Raw genomic sequence first — 19,066 nt, forward strand, 5'->3', positions numbered from 1 at the left:
GGTGCTATACCGTGGTCGGGTTTGAAGAGTGCCATCAGAGAACAATTTGTGCCGGAACATATCCGTCACAAATTGAGATCTGAGTTTGATTCTTTCACCGTGACTAACGACATGACGGTGACGGAGTACTACCACCGATTCCTTGAGTTGTCACTGATGAGTGCCTATTTTGTATCAATTTTCCCCTTCTTCTCTATGCATTTTTCCCGAACCTACACGGTTTTTGACCCTTCTAGCTTGCATTTTGTAGCTTTAGTCCCGTACTATGAGTTTTATGTCCCTCCTTGCAAGTTTTGCATCGGGAAGAGGACTAACGAAGCTAGCAAAGGACCTCACAAGGCAAGCATAGAAAGAAGACTGAAGGGAAGCGTAGCAGGACTCCCAGCCGGCCGGCCGATAGCCAGCTCATCGGCTGAGAGTCCCTCTATACGTACCTTGAAAAGAAGAAGTGGAAGAGGACTCCAAGCCGGCTGGCCGGCAGCCGGTCAACCGGCTGGTAGTCCTTCCTTGGAGCCGGTCCAGAGCCGGCAGCCGGTCAACCGTCTCACCATACCCGGCAACTTAATTTGCATTGAAAAGTTCCAGCGGGTTTTCAGCCGGTCCCAGGACCGGCGGCCGGCCGGCCGGCTCAGACTCCTCCTCCCCGCGTTTGTATTTCCTTGTAATTTTTAACCTAAATGTTTGTACAACAATAAATACCCCTCTCATTATTCATTTTTCGACACACAACCCTAGATCTGAAACTTTCCTTTAATTTATACAATCTTTCCTTAATCAAACACTAATCTTTCCTTAATTAATATTAATTACCTAGTAAAATTAGCTTAGTAGTAGTTATTATCAATTGTTTACATTTGGTTATTGGGTTGTAATTGAGGGATATTGAAGGATTTCTTCATCAATTCAATCAAAGCAACCATCTTTCCTTGTTGTTGGTACATTTCCCTTCTTATTTACTTTGTTTAATCAATTTTTTACATTTCAAGTTGTCTTTTATCATTGTTGAAATTTACACCATGTCTTCTATTTTGATTACTTGTCTTTCTTCAATTATTTATATGAATTATTTGAATATATGTGAGTAGAAATCCTCCTGGGGTTTAGAGGGAGTCTAAATGGATTTAATGGATATGATTGAATGATTAATATTTGGGTCTTTGGTGAGTTGTTTAGCCTTCTTATCCATGCACACAAGGTGTTTGATGAATTGTATGAGTGAAAGCACATGCCTTTCTTCATTATTTGCTTAATTTCCCTATGAATGAAAGTTTATGGAGGGTCTTGTTGTATGTTTAGGAGAAGTGTTGATGCTTAATGAAAGTTAGGTGCCACCTTTAGGAAAGTCAAGACATTGATTGTTTCTCCTAGGTTAACCCTTACCATTGACCCATTAAATCACCATGTTTGTCCTTAACCCATTTAGATGAACCCAAAAGCCCTAGTCTTTAAATCAATCGTTTAGACTTCATCTCAATTGTTTGTCTTAGTTTATATCTAGTAGTTTAAATTTGAATCAACTCCCTTCATTTTTCCCGACTAGACTAGACTCGCATTAAACTAAGTAGAAACCCCTCCATCCTTGTGGTTCGACCCCGATTTGTACTACTAAATTGGGTTACAAATTTTGTTGGTGATAAGAAATACGACACTACATACACCACACCATATTTCTTACTCATCAAATGGCGCCGTTGCCGGGGATGACGTTAGGTTATATTTAGTTTAGTAAGAGTCTTAGCTTTAGTTTTAGCTCACTTGTTAGTTTGTTTTAGTAGTTGTGTGCTTCATTGTAGAGTGTGTGATTTCTTGCTCTCCCCTAGTGTGTAAAGACACTAGGAGACTAACGGTTTGTCGAGTGTATGCCTAGAAGGAACCATCAAGCTCTACTCTTCAATTCCGACCCCGAAAGGCTTTTTAGGACCTTGGGGACAAGGACCCCTTGATAGAGTTCGGAACCTTCCTCAAGCAAACATAGACCAACCAAACCCACACACCCTACCAATCATTTACACCACAACCCCACTTCAACCAAACAACACAATTGAGATCCCTTTAGAAAATCCCTTTTACAACTTTCCACTTCCAAGTCCACCTCAATCACCACCCCCTCAAATACCAAACCCACCACCACCAATGGCTCTACGTGACCACAACCGGCCCAACCATAATGATTCTTGTAACTCCATTAATTATGGCACTTTGGCTCCCAACAACTTTGAGATGCACCCCTCCCAAGTGGGGTTGATTGAGAAAGACTTGTTCGGGGGGGCATATTGAAGAAGATGCTCATGCTCACCTACGAAAGTTCAAGAGAAAGGTCTCAATGATGAAGAAGAACGGGGTATCCGAAGACACTTTAAGGATGATGTTGTTCCCATTCTATTTGACGGGTAAGGCGGACCGGTGGTTGAATATTCACCCTCCGGATACATTCACAACATGGGACGCTTTAGCCAATGCGTTCATGGCCAAGTACTATCCGTCATCCAAGACCGCCATGCTTCAAAATGAAATTCACACTTTCCAACAAGAAGATGGGGAATCCTTGGGTGAAGCATTGGATAGATATCAAGACCTTATCGCTAGTTGTCCTCACCACGGGATTCCGAAGTGGTATATCACCCAAACCTTCTTTCAAACATTGTTGCCTAGAACTAAAGAAATGGTGAATGCCTCCGCGGGAGGAGGATTTGATCATTTAGGTGATGAGGAAGGGACGACACTAATCAAGAAGATGGTAGACTCGGAGGCCAATTATGGGTCAAGAGGAAATATGCTTAGGAGGAATGGCAAATTCCCTAAGGATAACTCTTCTAGTTCAAATGCCGAGACAAATGCTAAGCTTGATCTTCTCACCAATAAACTTGAGAAATTGCAAAGGAACCAAGTTCATCAAGCCACCACCTCACATGGTCCACCCATGGAAGAGGTAGCTCAAGTTTTACCTTGTGAGCTATGTGGGGGGAATGGCCACACTTTTGACATATGTGCCAACAACTACAATGGGGGGTAAGAGGAGAATGTCCAAGATGTTAATTCCTTTCAAAGCTATAACAACAATATAAGACCACCAAGACCACCCTACAACAATCCCAATGTCTACAATCCAAACACCAACTTCTACCATCCGGGTTTGAAGAACCACCCCAACTTTATCTACAAGAGTACCAATGTTCAAAACCCACAACATCTTAAACCACAAGCCCCAAATAATCCACCCGGATTTTCTCAACCAAGAGGTGGATACTCCAACCAAAGAAATAACCCCGGCAATCAAAACCAATGGCCCAACAACAATCAAAACCAAAACTATGGGTACCAACCTATGGACAGCGGGGGGCCCACGGGGGCGCTTGGGAGGAAGAGAACAAGCGTTTGCATTTTTGTTGGAGTCGCCACCAATTTTTATGGGAAATTGGAACCGTTCGAATACCTCGTGTCATGTCAAGACACAAAGTAGTGACATGAACACCAAGCAATCGTTACCCTTAGCATTCTATGTCTAGAATGACTCTCGTGGATGCCAATGAACACGGATGTTCACAGAGATCTGGAGTAAGGGGTGAGGGTACGTATTAGGAAGCTCTTTTGATCGAACACCTAATCCCGCCCGCCTCGATAGCGGCCTCTACTAATTATTAGGGATATCATCTATACTCGATATATTGTCGATTATATGCATGCAATGCAACATCCAAGTTTTAATCCTAACATGTGAAAATTAGGCTAAGTCGGTTGACACGTAATTAGCAAACAATTAATGTCGAGGTAGGATTTAATGTTCAATTACATGTGAAAACATACAAATCATACAAGAAATAATGATAAATACAATAAAGAAAATTACAATAATGAAAATTACAACAATTACAATGGATTAGGCGATTTATGTCGAAAATACCTTCAAAACGGATGATTTGGAAAAAAACGAATAAAAGAATGAATCAAAAGAATTAACGAAGGAGCCAGAAGGTGATAATACGAATAATAGTTAATTATACGTAAGCTAAATAAACTAGGTCAAGGCAACAACGGAGTTCAGAGACAGAAATCAACCTGGAACAGCAAGCAGCGGAGGCTCGCGCCCTCTGGAAGAGGCGCGGCGATTCTTTGCGTCTGTTCAAAGGGTGAGTTCTGGTTGTGAAGCCGGAACTGCAAATCGTTAATTTGAATCGGTGAATTTAAGGATATATTATGATATTAGAATCGGATGAAAGTGATTAACAGGTTATTTACATGTGATTAATGGTCATAAAAGGCAATAAACATGGATGAGACGGATTAAAGACGGATTATTTACATGAAAGAATGATTGATAATTAACAAATATAAATTAATTAAACAAATTAATTAGTTTAAACATGACGAATTAATGATGAATATGATGAACAAACGATGAATAACAGGTGCAAATATGTCAACGACGAATTCCAGAGACTCAATATTGATTGAATCGAACCTCTAAAACCCGAATTGAGATTAATGACGAAAACCCGCAAATATTGGATTATAAGGGATTTAAGTCGGCTTTTAATGACAAATGAAACATATGAATGATGATAATTAATATACATGTGAAATTATTGTGATACTATATCAAAGAATTAAAGAACAAACGAAACAAATTTTGACGAACGAATTACAGAGGACGAAGGAAGAAGAAAGGAAGCAGGAACTGCGGCAGCCTCACGAAGAGGCGCAGCAGGAACTGTGCTCCTTCGAAGAGCCGCAGCAGTTGCTGCGTCCTTTCTCGACGGTTTGTCTTCTGGAAATCCGTAAAAAGAGGTTTTAAAGCACGGTTTTAGAAATCGGTTTTAATCGGACACTCGCGTGAGAAATATGAGGAGCGAAGGCTCCTATTTATACTAATCACGTGAAGGAATTAGGGTTTCGGAGAGTCTTTGGAAGTGAATCTCGAAAAGATATGAAAAAGATACGAAAATTACATGAGAAAGGACTGGGAAGAGGCGCGCAGCGATCACTGCGCCTCTTGGAAGAGGCGCCTGCTGCACTGCGTGCCTGTTGTTCCCAAGTGGTTTCCTCCTGCGGAAGAAAGATTTCCGTGTTTGAGTTATAGAAGGACGGGATAATTTGGTTTTCCTTAATATTTTGTATGAATATTACGGAAAATTGTTTACCAAAGATTTAAAGATTGTGAAATATTTATAAAAATATGGAATAGAAATATCCGGAACAAATCCAGAACATTCTGACTCGGGATTTAACGGTTATCAGAAAATGAAGACGGTTTTAGGCCCGGACTCCAAATGTACTCTAATTACTGTCAAAACGACCGTATCAGCGCATAGATGACAACTAAGAGGTAGACATCAGTATTTGAGCAATTACTTGACGATAAACTTACGAACTGTCACAAATCGTTCCGCGTAACAAACATGCGGCCCAATCATCACCGGGTGGTTTGCGAGAGGTGCAGAAATGAGGTATCTACAGAGCCCCCACTTTGAGTGAGGCTTGGACAAGGCGAAAGTCAAAGTATAGCCATCAGGTCAATCGAAGATTACAACCTGACGACTATGGCGACGCGAGGCGGCTCAAGGGGTCTGAGCCAAGGACCTGTCGTCGGGAACATTTTAGAGTCTGTCGACTATCGGGAAGGGTCGTTTAAAGTCCATTAGACTACGTGAGGAGGCTCGCCAGCCATAAGAAGAGACCATACCTGAGACTTCCGGACGAAACGGGACTGAAGGTGCTTCGTCGAAACTCTTGGGCCTGGAGATAACTTGGTGTCTGAAGGATTATAAGGAAATAATGAGGAAAGACAGCAGGACACAGTCGGGAACTGCTGGGAGAAATCTGTTCGTGTTCAGCTTCGAACAAACTTCGGAAGAAATAGGGGTTGATGTTGATCTCCATGTCTCGAGAGGGAAAGTCTATCCGCTTACTCTCGTTGGGGAACATAATCGGGAATTAATCTCCATGTCTCGAGAGGCAAAGTCTATCCGCTTATTCTCGTTGGGGAAATATAATGAAGGCGTGTCGAAACACCTGTAAAGAAAAAAGTGCTCGTTGTGACAAGTAAGGGTCTTGGAAGCGATAAATAACGTGTAATAGTCTGCTGCTGGCTTAGAAATGCGGGCGGAACGAGAGATAATCGTCAAACTGACCAAAAGGATAAAATAGCATTGGGGAAGAGGCGCACCAAAGATGGGCCCACAAATAACGAACTCATAACGAATTTTTGAAAACTCGTATGGAGGGAACACCAGGAAGAGGCACAAAGAAGAGTGCGTCTCTTGGAATAAGCGCGGCCTTTCGTCTGCACATTTCTAAGAGTGTATTTTCTGCGTAAAAACGCGATAAACAGAGGGATTATTTCATTTGTTTCGAAACACAAATCACACAATACTCTCTCAAATCCTAACCATTTCCACCAAGGTTTGATCCAAAAGCTTGCATTAATCATGACTAATCGAGGTATGTGTCTCATTCTTGCATTAATCTTCTGTATTTGCTCAATTTTAGACCGAAAAAAATAGGGTTTATGACCCAATTAATCGAAAATTTGGGGCTTTTCCCCCAAATGCATTTGCCTTGTGAAATTGGTATTAGAAACGGATAATTGGTAATATAAGGAACATAACCATGTATTTGTTTCGAATTTTCGTTGAGTTTTGAGCATTTAAGTGAATTTGAGACGGTTTCACAGCTAAACCGTAAATTGCTTCAAAAATAGCCTTAGGATTGCCCATTTGCGATGAAACTTGATATTTGGGATCCTTGGATGATGGGTAAACTCCCTACCATCTCGGAATTTTGGTTTGTGACAGCTTTTTCAGGACACTTTTCTAGGGCATAATCGTTGTTATAACGAAATGCTGCCGAAATTTCGACTCGAACCCAAGAAATAGGCTTCAACTTAGGCTTGCCTTGACCCAAATTACCACATGAGTGATCGGGTTTGTGAGAATATGGCCAAAGATGGCGAGAAAAAGCGATTTCAGGGCTTCCGAAGGCTCGAAAATCCCTTAACCAAGGCTTGTCGTCACGTGACGCGGCCTAAATTTGCTTTAATGTTGCAGGTGATGAGGCTTCTACTTCTGGGAGGACTCCCATGGAGATAGACGCTTCTTGTTGTCGAGAGGCTTTGGAGCAGGCCTTCACCGCTGCGGTGATGGCTGCTGGGGACGAGGTCCATGAGGAGGAGGCTGTTGAGGAGGAGGAGGCCCCAAGACGGGCCAACATTGGACGAGGAGGTCGTCAGCTGAGGGGAGCTCCCGCATGGGCTGAGACCTGGGAGAGTAGGCACCTGCTGTGGGCTGCAGAGGGCCACCTGTCCTACAGGACGGTGAAGAGCTTGGTAAATAGGAATTCACTACTCATTATTCATGTCCTTTCGTTCATTTGTTCATATTTCTTCCAATTCTCATTCAAAACTAAAGATAGCTTTTGTTTCAAATCACAATAGGAGGCCGGGAACATCAGGTCGTTCTCGGGCTACACGACAGCGATGGAGTGCTACGAGCGGCTGTCGGCGGAGGAGCGCGCCATGATCGAGCGTGGAGCGTTCGGTGCCTTGGTGCAGGCTTGGAGGGATATCGCGAAGAGGAAGCTGCGGGCTAACCTTAGCCTGGTCCGCGCTTTCTTGGACCGATTCTGGGATACGACTTCCACATTTCACATGCCTTTTGGTGAAGTGGGAGTCACTCTGGAGGACTATGGCATGATTTCGGGTGCAGCCGTGTGGGACGAGGGCGTGGAGTGGCGGAGGCGCCATGAGGGTGGACTCGGCCGAGGCTAGGAGGTTGATCGGCCGGAACTTGTCGCCGAAGGCTGTCACGATCGGGTTTGGTGCCCAGCTCCTACGTTCGAGACTACTTTGCGGGAAAGATCCCGGCGCTGGTGACGATTGACGGGAGGGAGACGGCTCCTCCTCCCTGTACAGCTGAGCAGAGGGCTCGTTTATGGCTCTGGTGGTTTCTGTCTTCGATTTACCTCGGAGACAAGGGAGAGAGGCTGTCGACGAAGCTTCTTCCCTTCCTTTCTGACCTGAGCTCCCTAGGGCGTTGGGACTGGGTCACTGCTGGTTTTGCGGTCCTCATCCGCTTCATGAGGGCCATGGTTCGCCCGGAGTTGATGGAGAAGGGGACTTCTCCTGGCGCTGTCGGACCTGGACTACTGTTGGAGGTATGAACCTTCATTTAGACCAAAATCAATTCCTTTCTTTATCAAATCACGAAAGATCGTTATTAACTATCTTGCTTCACAGGCGTGGGTGTACTCCTACTTTCCGGGCCTCGCGCCCAAGAGGACGGAGCCACTGGAGAGAGCCTATCCCGTGGTGAGGGATTGGGTGATGTGCAGGACGAAGAGCAAGCGTTCTTCTCACGGTGTCTATCGGCGGGACGTGAACGCTCTTCAGCTAGACAGCGTAAGCATCTCACTTATATTCATTTGCTCCTATATTGCTTTTAAATTGATCATAAGAATGATTCCTTGTTTATCTTGTCCCAGTGGGTGCCCAGGCCTTGGGCGGAGTACGCTGGAGCGCCTCCTTTTGTGGCTGAGGTCCTTCGACCTAGGAGCTCGAGCCGGCTACTGTTGAGGACGTCGATGGGTCCTGTGTGGTACTTGGGCGAGCGCTTGGCTCGTCAGTGCTCTCGGGACGTGTTGACGGTTCCCATCGATCCTCCTAGGACGATGTTCAGGGAGCCTTCTGAGGCAGAGAGGGAGGCTGACTTGGCTAGCGTCGGTGGTGACGCCCTCCTTCTTCCTGGCGAGGACTACTCAGCGTTCCTTTACAGGAGGTTGGCGTACTGGCCGGTAGTGGTGAGCATCTTTATTCTTCTTCTTTACTTGATTTTAAAACTACGATGAAAGATCATCGATTAATGAGAAACATTTGGTTTTGCAGGAGGTTGAGGCGGCGGGCATCAAGCCCCCAGAGTACCCCGAGACCCTCGAGTACACTAACGTGACCGGGAGGACGACGATCTCCGAGCTGCGTGACTTTGACGTGGCTGTGACGGATGCTGGCCTGGACGACTGGCAACATCTGATTCAGAGGGTGAGCCTCTAATTTTGCATAATTTTTGTGTAGGAACACATTTGATTGAGTTTGTTCAATTATTGAGAACTTCTTTTTGTAAATGCAGGTTGCGCCGTCTCGGTTCGTGGCGTTATGGAGGGTGGCCAACCGGCTGCGAGCTACTGCCGTCGAGGCACTTGTCGGCGGTCAAGGCCGTCAGGTATGAACCTTGTGCCTGTTTTATTTTGAATTTTGATCTTCCAACTTTTCTTGTAATTGCTTGAAATGATTGACATGAGCCAATTTTGTTGTTTACAGGGGGACCGCGAGCTGGAGCGAGAGCTGGCTCAGTCTCGGGAGGAGACTGCTCGCTTGTTGAGGGAGCTCGAGGTTCGAGACGCCGAGATTGCTGCTCTTGCGGCAAAAGTTGTGGAGCTGGAGGGTGACCAGCAGTAGTTTTGTGCAGTTTTTGTTTGTTTGTTGGCTGTATTTTGCACATTTGTACATTTTGGACCTTTATTTTGAACATTCTGGACTTTGTTTGGGGCTCGAGCCCCCAGTTTGTTGTACATTTCCCTTTTTGGTTGTATATAAGATGGCCTGAGTGCCTTTGCTGCTGGGTTGTGTTGCTTGTATCTGCAGGTTAGTTTTGAACAGGTTTGGTAGATGACGATTTACGCCGTCATGCTGCCGAAATTTACATAGAAATCACTTAGAACATACGTTTATATATACATATGGCCTGAATTAGCGCGAAACGAATGACTCAAAAGCACGCAAAAATGCAAAAATTTTGCCGGAAATGACCGGACGGTAGGGAGGGTTACCCCTAAAAAAAGAAAAAAATAGAAACCTATAAGTTAGAAATGAAATGAAAAAAGAAATGAAATAAATATGTAAATGAAATAAATATATGAATTTTGAAATGAATTAAAATATAATGAAAATTATTTCCTAAAAAAAAAATGAATTAAAATGAAAATTAATTCCTAAAATAAATTATACGAGTGTGGTAAAATGACGAAAATGTTGATATCGTCTCGATATGCGTGCCCGCGGAACTAGGGAACACGAAATATGGTAATTTCCACGTATTTACCAAAATAATAACCCGTAGGAATAGGAAATTATTCGTTGAGGAATTAGGAAAGATCCAACGCGGAAAATCACAGAAGTCAAGCTGAGGAAGAGGCGCAGCACGAGCTGCGTCCCTTTGAAGAGGCGCAGCAGGCGCTGCGCTTGTTCCCAGGTGGTTCCGTTCTGGCCGATTTTTGGAAACATAATTTAGTATAAATAGAGACGTCGATGGAGCTTTTATTCACACAATTCTTCCGTCTCTTCTTCGTCTTATTACATAAAATTCTCAAAATAATCTCTTCATCATGAATACTTTGGAGATTCGCTTAAAAGAATGGACCAACGAATTTTCCAACATGGAGAAATATGATATGGGCGCCTATAATCTTGGATCATTGTTGAGTTTGAAGCTTATCAAGGTTGTCAAACCATTCTTGGATGCTTGTCTTGATTATTGGGACCCGAATTTCCATGTTTTTGCGTTTCCTGGAGGCGATATTTGCCCATTTTCTGAAGAAATTGCTGCGATTGGTGGGTGGGACCCTGAACACTTGCCTGCCATTCCTTCTACTTCGCAAGGGTACAAGAGCAAATTTAGAGACTTGCTTGGGTTGACTAGACTCGAGGTGGACCGTCTAGTGACCTCGAAGGGAGTGCGAATGTTGGACTTCATTGACCGATTTATTAACAAGGCCGACCCCACCGTTTCTTATGATGCAAGGCAAAGGGCATTTGGGTTTTGCTTGTTGCATGTGTATGTCTTCCAAGGGCATGTTGATGAAGACTTGATAGGTGATCCCCGTCTTCTGGGCCTTGTTGAGCAGATGGAGCTGCGCAGGAGCCCAGCTTGCTTATGTCTAGGAGAGATCCTGTTGGGCTTGGATAATAGGAAAGCCAATCGTGACCTACCGTATTTGGGAAGTCCCGTCATTCTGCAGGTAAAAGAACGCTTATTTTTCTTTTTCTTTTTTTCGTTCGTTTTTTTTTTCGTTTTTTTTTCTTTTTTCTTTTCTTTTTTTTCGTTTTTCTTTTTCTTTTTTTTTTTCGTTTTTTTTATGTCTAATACCTGCTTTTGGTAGGTTTGGCTTATGGAACGGCTTCGATTGATCGAGCCCCCAGTTCACGTTCCTTCTTATCACGCTCGTTCAATTGCAATGAGGACCAGGCTTTACATGGTTGACTTCGCCCGAGTCTGCAATTATTGGGAGAACAAACTGAAGAGTGATGATGGCCCTTTGATTAGGTGGGTTGTACCGTGGTGGCATCTCAAATCTGTCACTGGAGTGTCTTCTTTGGATCCTACTCGATCTGTGCGCATTCCTTGCTTGGAATTTATGGTGTGCATCTTCCCGGAAAGGCTGATGAGACAGGTTGGGCTAAAACAGACGATCCCGAAGCTTGATACCGTCCCGCAGACTGCCGTGGCGCTTACTACAGAGAGCCGAAGGGAGTGGGCCATTAAATGGGCCCAAAGAAATGTATGGTTTTTGAACTCTTCTGCTAATGCCTTATGGGTGTCGGATTCTTATCTGCGATGGAGGAAAGCTATTACTCCGGAAGAGCGCGAGAGATTGAGGAAGCGCGAGCTCGTCGACTACAAGGTGCGCGAGGTGGAAAAAGAGAAGGAGAAGCATCTGACCGAGGGAGAGGAGGAAGCCCGATTTCGAGTCGTTCATCTTTCGAAGAAACCGAAGACCTCTCCTGTCGTGGAGATGGTGATTGGCAAGAATGGGAAGTCTAGGCCTCGAGAAAGACCGTTGGTGATTAGGTCTGAAGTGGCGCAAGAGCGTCCGGCTCGAGGTCGTGACAAGAAATATGACAAGAATGACAAGGGCAAAGGGAAGATGGAAGAATAGCCCGAGTCTTTATTTATTATTTATTATTATTATTATTGTTGTAATAAAAGGGTGGGGTTTTTAGAATCCTAGCCTATTTTTATTTTTATTATGTAGCGTACTACTACTAGCAAATTAATGAAATAAAAAAGGTTAAATGGTTATGAAATCGATGTGATTTCTATTTATTATTCTTGTCGAATTCCAAATGCAATGCAAATGTCCTTCTATTTACATTTAAAAATAATGGGTTGTATCCTGCGAAGGATTGCCTACGTATTCATTAAAAAATGAAATCAAACCCTTGCGCGTAGTTCGAGTAAATGTAAAAGAATAATTGTTCTAAGCAAGAGCTTGTAATGAACTTAGAAAATAAGCATGAGCTTTTGCTTACTCTGAAGGTGCAGTTTAGTTTATTTGTGTTGGACCATATAGCTTATATGTTTATGTTTTGATGATGTCAAGGTGTTTTACATTATATATACTTGTTGCGTGTAATCGTTTGTTCAGTATCTTAGAACTAACCTATTACAAGCAACAAAGAGGATTGTGACAATTGCATGAGAAGTTCAAGCCTTCGTTCAAGATCAAGCAAATCAAGATTCATTCAAGAACTATAAGAAGACGGAGTCCGTCTAAAGGTTAATCAAGCTTGAATGATGACGTAGCCTATACTCGAAGATCTCCTTGAAGATTAGAATTGTATAGGTGATTATCTCGTAATGGTAATCAAAGAATGAGTTTCTTTATTTAGTAAAGTTATAGCTTTGCAGCTATAACATTACTAGTAAAAGAGCTCAATGTTATAGCTCTTCTACTATAACATTGAAATGCTGAGTTTTTATACACGACTTATAAATGTTTCGACAATTGTTTTATAATTGTTTAAAGTTTATTTTAAATGTTTTAATGAAAGTATTTATTTAATAAAGCCCGGTTTAGTGAGGAGTCCGGTTTTATAGTAAACGTTAATTGGTAGTTATGATGGATCAACTTATGAGTTGGACTTTACTACTAATTAGGGTTTCTATATAGCCTCTCTTAAAACCTAAATTCTAATTATATATTAAGATTAGGATTTGCATGATTCACGAGCTTATGGGCCGTGATATCTCGTGTTGCCTATGAGATATTAGGTAAAGATTTTATTCTATAATAATATCTTTACATATCTTACTTAATATATTTGTTTATGGTAAAAGATATTCTTGTTTAAGGAAATCTCATCATAATCTTAGAATTTATGGTAAAGATAATATTTGGAAAGATTATATTCTATCTTTTAGAATATTCTTTATTATCTTTTGTGGCTTTTAGGAAAGAGATAATAAGAAGATATAATTTGTAATTATATCCTATTATTTCGGCTATTGGGGTTTGTGCAAAAACCGTGTAGCCTACTTCTTCCTTGCTTATAAATACTTTGCTATTTACAACATCTAAAGTAGAGACCTTGAGATAAAAAATTATTTTCATCTTTAAAGAGCAAACCGTGTGTTTTAAGCAGAAAATCCGATTTGCAATTTTGAAAGGTCGTGTGTCACAAAGCTCGCATACTCGTTCTTCATTTATCGTTATAAGATAATAGTGCTATAATTGATTTCTTACTTGTTCATTAACGTGAACTATTAGAAGAATCATTAGTGCTTTCTTATTAGCGTAAGTTAGTCACTCGAGTATTTAACGGTACTCATTGAGTTACAGCTAGAGTTAGTTGTACGAGTTGGGTTAGTAAATTTGTAATCCGTAGAAAGGTACTAAATTTATTAATCGAGAATAGTGGACGTAGGTTTCGACTTGTGAAACTGAACCACTTCAAAAATCCGTGTGTCTCTCTTTCTTTCATTTATTTGCTTTGCTTTTAATTCATTAATTAGTTAATTAGTTAAAGTTTAATTAATAAACTTTAAATAATTAATTATACATACATAGTCGAAAAAGCTTTTAAAAGTTTTAAATCCTCAATTCACCCCTTCCCCCTCTTGAGTATTTTGGATCAATAGACTCTTCAATTGGTATCAGAGCCTCGTGCTCTTGATTGCCTAACCGCAAAGAGGCCGATCTATCTTGTTTTTCATTTATCTTATCATTTTATATTCCGCTGCCTATCACGTGATAAATGGATTCCAAATATCTCATGTGTCCCGTCTTTGATGGGAAGAATTACGGATTGTGGAAAAACATGATGACTCACTATGTGAAAGGACACGATTGGGAGTGCTGGAGGATTATTCAAAACGGACCGCACAAAATTCTTGTGGCATCCGAGGAAGGCACTACCTATGAAAAGAAAGAAGAGGACTATGTCGAGGCCGACTACAAGAAGGCCGAAAAGAACTCCAAAGCAATAAGTCTTCTGCAAAACGGAATGACTTCTACTGAGTTTGATCGGTTCTCTTCATGTTCCACGGCCAAGGAGATATGGGATGGGCTTGAATTAGCTTATGAGGGTACTTCCATTGTTAGGAAGCACCGAATAGATTTGCTTATGCAAAAATATGAGCTATTCATTATGGAGCCTAATGAGTCCTTAGATAGCATGTCTGCAAGGTTTTCAAGCATCATAAACGAACTGAAAAACCTAGGTAGGAAATTCAGTACAGAGGACATTGCTAGAAAGGTTCTTAGGAGCCTTACTAAAAAGTGGCGTGCTAAGGTCACTGCAATGGAGGAATCACGAGATCTTGAAACCCTATCCTATCAAGAACTCATTGGTGCTCTCATGGCCCATGAAATTACTCTTAACAAGGATGACGCTGAACCAAGTCGCAATAAGAGTATGGCCTTAAAGAGTGAAGAAGTTGACTCTGAATTAGAGGATGAAAAACTTTTTTGCACGCCGTTTCAAAAACAAAATATTTCGAAACAAACAAACAAAATCATCTTTTAACAACAACAACAACAAGTCATTCAACAAAAAGGTTAATGACTCAAAGTCGTCTTTCGCAAATAGAGGTTGCTTTAAGTGTGGAGAATCTGGTCATATGATCAAAGATTGTCCAACATGGGAGAAGATAAAGGACAAGACGAAGCGTGAGAAGACAAAGAGAGAGTTCAAACAAGTTATGATGGCTTCGTGTTGGGGAGACCTTGAATCAGAAGATGACGAGGAATCTGAAGACGACGAAGTAGCTAACCTTTGTCTCAGCAGCGTTAGTCTTGACCTAATCTCCGATAGCGACGACGAAAGCATAAATTCTCATTCAAACTACTGCTTTCTCGGGGAATCAGACGAAGATGACGATGAAGAGGTAAGTTATCTTGAGCTTAAAAAACGTGTTAAGAAGTTGTCTAAAAGTGCTTTAATTGAATACTTTGAACAATCTCTTGATAAGTGTCACGAACAGGATTTGGAATTGAAAGATCTAAAGGAACAGATTCTCGAAATCTCGGAAGAGAATCATACTCTCAAGACTAAAGCTAAGAAGTTGAAATCTAAAGTTATAGCTGAGAAAGCTACAACATTAGATTCAACTATGGCTGAAAAGAAGGAATTAGAGTCCAAAATTATAGCTAATGAAGCTATAACTTCCGACCTAAAGCTTAACATCAAGCACCTTCAAGCTAAAGTTATAGCTAATGAAGCTATAACTTTAGAACTTAGAAAAGTCAAAGAACTCTTGGAAACTAAGGTCACATCTAATGAAGAAGTGATCTTGGATCAAAAGAAAGAGATAGATTGTCTTTCAAAGCAATTGAAAGAATCTAAGACCGATATGATCAATGTTAAGAAACACCACACCGATGTTGTGTTCATTCTTAACAAACGATTCCAAGACTTTCGTGACAACTTTAAAAAGGACAATGATGTAGATCACACGAAATGTCAAGAGGAAATTAAAACCCTAAAAGACTTTCTTCTACACGCTAGAAAGGTCCATGATAAGTGGGAAGGTAGCACAAAAGTCCTAAACTTCCTAACCGAACAATCTGACAATAATATGAAGATGGGGTTAGGACATGAGTGCTACAGCCGTAGAGATCACTCTAAATGCAAATCAACACCTTCGGATTTTGATTTTAGAAAAAGGAAGTATCTTGATCTTCCGAATACTTGATTTGCAATTACTGTGGTCATACGGGTCATATCCAAGTCAATTGTGTCAAAAAGGCTCGTGATTTACGAAAAAATACCAAACATGCCAAAACTATTGACTCAGTTGTCGAGGATAAGGAAATCCCCACTAACGAACCTAACGAAGAAAGGAACAATAAATTTCGCTGGTTCTATGACATGGCCTTTGACTACTCTAAGAAACCTAGCACTTCACAAAGCCCTTGTAGAGCTCAACCCAGTCAACCTATTCACAAGGCAAATAGTCACGAGAGACCTAGAGAAATTCATAGACCTAGAGAAAACCCTAACCCTAGAACCCCTCCCAAGCCAAACAAACCTAAAGTTAGAAAAACGGTCATTAGACAAGTCTGGATTCGAAAGGATCTAGTTTATAGAGTAACTAATCATAAGGGACCCAACTTAGCTTGGGTACCTAAAAATCGTATCTAATCCTTTATGCGGGAAGAGGTGAAAGAAAACAATCAATGGTATCTTGACAGTGGATGCTCAAGACACATGACCGGAGATAAGAATCTGTTTCTTTCACTTAAGCCCTTCAATGGAGGAAAAGTAACGTTCGGGGACAACAAAAAGGGAAAAATTATTGGCGTTGGCAAAATTGGAATCTCTAAGTCTCACGCAATAAGTGACATTTATCTCGTGGATGGTCTAAAACATAACTTGCTAAGCATATCTCAACTATGCGACAAAGGTAACAAAGTAGTTTTTCATACTGATAGTTGTCGCATTATTATTGAAGGAACTAGCAACGTTATTCTTGAAGGCCATCGAAAAAGGAATGTTTATATGGTGGATTTAAATGATGTGCCTACTAACTCCTTTTTATGCATGAAAGTTACACTAGATGATCCTTGTCTTTGGCATAAACGCTTTGGTCACATTAACTCACTAACCCTGAATAAACTCAAGAAGTGGGACTTGGTTGAAGGGTTACCTAAGATCAAGTTCGACCAAGAAAAGATGTGTGACACGTGTGCAAGGTGTAAACAAGTAAGATCATCATTCAAACCTAAAAGAGTAGTAAGCACAAATCAAGCCTTGGAACTGGTACACATGGATTTATGTGGGCCTATGAAGGTAAGGAGTAGAGGAGGATCCAGGTACGTCTTTGTTCTTGTAGACGACTACTCAAGGTATGTATGGCCTATCTTCCTTCATTCAAAAGACGAAACGTTTGATGAATTTGATTGTCTTATGAAACGTGTTCAAAATAAATATAAGACTAATCTAGTATCTATTCGTACGGATCATGGCACCGAATTTGATAATAAAACTTTTATAGAATATTGTAGAGTTAATGGTGTAGGGCATAACGTTTCTGCACCAAGAACTCCTCAACAAAACGGTGTTGTTGAACGTATGAATAGAACTTTAGAAGATATGGCACGTACAATGCTTCTGTGTAGTGGTTTACCTCGTAACTTTTGGGCTGAAGCCATTAGTACTTCTTGCTACATCCATAATCGTGCTATGATCCGACCTATCCTTAAGAAAACCCCCTACGAACTCCTTAGAGGTCGAAAACCTAATATCTCCCATCTTCGCTGTTTTGGGAGTAAATGCTTTGTACATAATAACGGTAAAAACCGTTTAAGTAAATTCGACCCTAGAAGTGATGAGGCGATTTTCATAGGATACTCAGATCATAGCAAGGCTTACAAAGTCTTCAATAAAAGAACTCTTTGTATTGAAGAAAGTGTCCACGTTATTTTTGATGAAGATAACGTGTTCGATAAGCCATTACAGGATGAGGAAGAAGACTTGGATGAACCCGACTTTCGTCTTTCAAGAGGCGATCCCCCGGATTTGGAATTAGAGGATAATGAGATTGAGGGAATAAACGATGAACTTGATCGTTCCTCAAAAGACAAAAAGGAGAAAGACAAAGTTATAGTGATGATACTATAACATTAACTCAAAATAAGAACTCCCAAACCAATGTTATAGATGATGTTACTGTAACATTGAATCCAAATCAAGGTGTAGAGTCCGAGGTTATAATCGGCTCAAACACAACACCCGAATTGGATTCAGGGGGAAATTCCTCTAATTCCGAACCAAATGAAGTCGGGACAAGCTCAAATAACGATGGAGAACCAAGCACTTTAACGAAGTGGAAATACAAGAATTCACACCCCATGGATAATATTCTTGGAAATATTAAGAAGGGTGTTCAGACAAGACGTTCCTTAAACAACTTCTGTTCCTTCTACTCTTTCCTATCCATGATCGAACCAAAGAACATCAATGAAGCTCTTGCTGAATCAGATTGGATTATAGCTATGCAAGAAGAGCTACAATAGTTCGAAAGAAACAAGGTTTGGCATTTAGTTCCTAGACCAAAAGATCGTACAGTCATTGGAACTCGGTGGGTCTTCAGGAACAAATTAGATGATGCCGGAGTCATTGTCAGAAACAAAGCAAGATTGGTGGTTTAAGGGTATAATCAACAAGAAGGAATAGACTATGACGAGACTTTCGCACCTGTTGCTCGTCTTGAAGCTATTAGACTTCTGATAGCATTCGCTGCACACAAGGGAATGAAGCTCTTTCAGATGGATGTCAAGACAGCATTCTTGAATGGATATTTACAAGAGGAAGTCTTCGTTGAACAATCCCCTGGTTTTAAGAATATCAAATTTGAGGATCACGTTTTCAAATTAGATAAAGCCCTATATGGATTGAAGCAAGCACCTAGGGCTTGGTATGACAGATTATCCAAGTTTCTACTTGACAGTGGATTTAGTAGAGGATCCGTCGACAAAACCCTATTTCTAAAAACGGAGGGTTCGGACCTTTTGGTTGTTCAAATATACGTCGATGATATCATCTTTGGATCGACCAACCGAAGCCTATGCAAATACTTTTCTGAGTTGATGACTTCCGAGTTCGAAATGAGTATGATGGGAGAATTGAAATTCTTCCTAGGTCTGCAAATACAACAAACAGATGAAGGCATTAAAATCCATCAACAAAAATACATCAAGGAGTTGATTCGGAAATTCGGAATGGAAAATTCACATGCTATGCCTACTCCAATGGTGGAGAACAAGAAATTGACATTGGACGAAAACGGTAAATCAGTTG

General features: G+C 41.3%; 1 non-coding gene across 1 annotated transcript; it reads right to left on the bottom strand.

The window, feature by feature from the left end:
• Positions 1-2,497: 2,497 nt before the first annotated feature.
• Positions 2,498-2,604, bottom strand: LOC141625265 (small nucleolar RNA R71). The gene has a single exon (XR_012535055.1). It is a non-coding gene; the product is annotated as a small nucleolar RNA R71 (small nucleolar RNA).
• Between the last annotated feature and the right edge of the window lie 16,462 nt (positions 2,605-19,066).

The sequence above is a fragment of the Silene latifolia genome, chromosome X (assembly GCF_048544455.1).
Source record: "Silene latifolia isolate original U9 population chromosome X, ASM4854445v1, whole genome shotgun sequence".
Taxonomy (NCBI): domain Eukaryota; kingdom Viridiplantae; phylum Streptophyta; class Magnoliopsida; order Caryophyllales; family Caryophyllaceae; genus Silene; species Silene latifolia.